This window comes from Octodon degus, unplaced genomic scaffold (genome assembly GCF_000260255.1).
Source record: "Octodon degus isolate 3935 unplaced genomic scaffold, OctDeg1.0 scaffold00224, whole genome shotgun sequence".
Lineage (NCBI taxonomy): Eukaryota > Metazoa > Chordata > Mammalia > Rodentia > Octodontidae > Octodon > Octodon degus.
In genome coordinates, this window is record NW_004524800.1 from 454325 (window position 1) to 457399 (window position 3075).

The window sequence follows — 3075 nt, forward strand, 5'->3', positions numbered from 1 at the left end:
AATGTTTAATACACTGAAGTAGGTAATTTTGGAACCATTTGAACATCTCACTTTCTATTTATTTATCTTTCATTCTACTCTGTATATACTTTGAGTTTCTCATATAAGAGAAACCATGTGATATTGAAGCTCCTGTGTCAGGCTTGGTTTACTTAACATTACATTTTCAACTCATACTTGCCTGTGGACCTCCATTTCTACCATTATTCAATTCAGGCATTTGAATGATTACCTTGCATTTAACTCAGGTCTTTTTACACACAAATGTGGGGATGTGGCATCCTATTGAATTCATCTGAGTGGTTCTTTATCTGTGAAGCATCTTTATTTAGCAAAGTCTCTTGTGCAAGACAGAAAATGGGAAAAAAAATCTAGAGAATACATTTCCTGAGGTTATAGATATATCTCACTAGAAGAAGCATGATGATAGTGGGAAGCAACAGGTAAACTGTCCTGTCCATCACAGTCTAGTCTGGCTTGAGTCACTCTGCCTTCCTGTTTTTAGCAGTGTTAGCAAGTTGGGATTTTTATATTGGTTTTTATACCCTGGTGTAGTTAACTCTTTGGCTCTTTAAGCTATTCTGCTGCTTTGTTACTTTTAGGCAATATCACATGAAACAGAAAAACACAACAGTGGGGGATCACCTACTCAGTGCCCCCCTTCTATCCCTTTCTTGGACAGAAGCTTTCTTTCCCCCAATAAATATATTCTGTTCATAACCTCCTTTTGTTCCTAAATTCATTCTTCATTTTTAGAGAACAAAAACTTATCCCAGGTTCTTTTAAGATCTGGAGTTTCATGTTTCCCATATATCATTTGGAGGTCATCACTTGAGATCAGTTTTTCTCCCCATGTCATTGGGAGATTCCCACTGAGATCATTGGAAAGAGGTGTGAGTTTGCTTTTCTTTCACAGATTCTTGATTGAAACTTTCATTTAGGCAACAAATCTTTATGCTTCAAATGTTGATATGTCTTTGCCCATTGCTCATAATTGTTCACGTTTTGCCACATACAGTTTTGTTTCACATAGTTCTGTTAAAATTGCTTATGCTTTGTCTTTTTGTTTTGTTTTGTTAAAATGTTGGTCAAAATGTTGGTGAATCTAAGTTTAAACATATAAATGTTGAAAGGTTATGATAGTTCTCTAATGGGACATTTTGTTTTTTATTTTTTTGTATTTTGTACAGGGGCTGCAGGGTCTCACTACATAGATTGGACTCATAGAGATTCGCGTGTAATCATCCTCCCAAGAGCTGGGATTACAGGTGCACACCACCATGCCCAGTCTCAACCATTGTCTCAGTGTGCCCCCAGGGTGGAGCCAGCATGGTACACCAGGGATCGAACCCTTGTCCACTGCGTCTGCCTAAGCAGGTGCTTCAATCCACTGAGATATTTAGCCAGCATCTAATAGGACATTTTTTCACTGTTGTGTACGTGTATATGTTCATTTGAACTAGTTATTAAACGTATCAGTATTCCTTGCTTGACTTTATACAATAGCGCTAGAAAGAGTAACTTTTAGTAAGCCTCCTAGAGGACTTTATGTAAACTTCCGTAAAATTGGACTTTTAAGTCTAGTTCAGATTTAGAAAATATACATGCTGGTATATGAAAGACAGGACTCCTTTTGCCAACTAAATGACATTAGGTTGGCAACAATTCTTAAAGAATTAGAGGACAAGTTTCTCTGGGACAGACTAGCTCTGATTCCCCTCTACATGCTAGAGAAAATGTCAGGCCTGCTCTGTTTCAGTTTCCTTTCCTTTCTTTACTCCTAATTTTCCTACCTCTTTGTACCTTCCTTTTTAGAGGCATGTAAAATTAGGAAAATTCTAGACTGTTCCTACTAAGTGAAGCTCTTAGAAAATGGGCATTTTTTATGCTGAAGGCAGGGAAGCCATTTTAGAAAAAGCACACATACCCCATCTCATGGTCAAATGAGACAAAGAGGACTATGTCCATTCAGGAGGACACATAAAAGCCATGTCCTAGCTTAGTGTTCTGGGCAGGTCTCCTTTGGGATGCTAAACCTGAGACACAGAGGAGAGAAATGACTTCTGGGTGACACTAGAAGGAGCTATCTCCAAAAGCAGCACACTTATGGGACCAAAACAGACTTGGTGTGAGAGGATCTCCAACATTTTCTCCTAGGTGTAATTATTTAGGTACATAAGAGCTAAGTTGTAGACTTTATAACCTTTACTGTAAAGCACTAGGTAAACTTGTTGAGGCTGTTAACTCTCCCTTGTAGAATTTGGACAAACTGGTTACTCTGCTAGCTAGTAAATGTTGCTAGAGCAGCTGCTACTCTTTGAAACACAAGATGTGTTTCTCCAGCTGTTCTTTGGTGAATCCCCATCGAAGCTAATGGCTGATAGAATGTTGAGCAGAGAGACAGCTAGATTCCTTTTGGAGACTGATCTCTGGTTGTGTGGGCCAATAGTAATAGAGAACACCTAAGGGGTCATGGCCAGTGCTACTCTCTTAGCAGATATCTAAAGGTGCTTGGTGGAAACTGGCTCTTGACTACTGAAAAATCTCCACTTACCTATGGTACTTTTTTCTCTTTTTGCTAGTAAACTAGGAATTCCACCTGAGCTTTTCAGTACAACCCTTTAATGAGTCATTCCTTTAGAAATAGCCTGAGCCAGCTTGTAATAGTTTATATTCTACAGTGGCTATCAGGGGAAAAATTTACACCTGTGCCTTACATGGTACCTGAGTAAAAAAGGGTTTTGTCAGCTTTAATGTGTTTTGTCCAATATGTAAAATGTGATTGCTAGATGATAAATGTATGTTTTACCTGTGAGCTCCAAAGATTTAATAGGAAGTTCTACCCTGGTGACTAGATGGAAGAATGTTGTGTGTTATGGGTCAGTGCTGAAAGAAATGATGAGAAGACCTGATGAATATAGCTTCAGATGTCTCACTGAGATTAGTCTCTCTTGAAGTGGGCCCAGAGCCTCAGAAGCATCTCACATGTATTGAGGGCTAAAGACAGGCAAAGGAAAGTGCATAATTACTTAAGTGAACACAAACTACTCTCTTTATTGACTTCCACCATTTGCA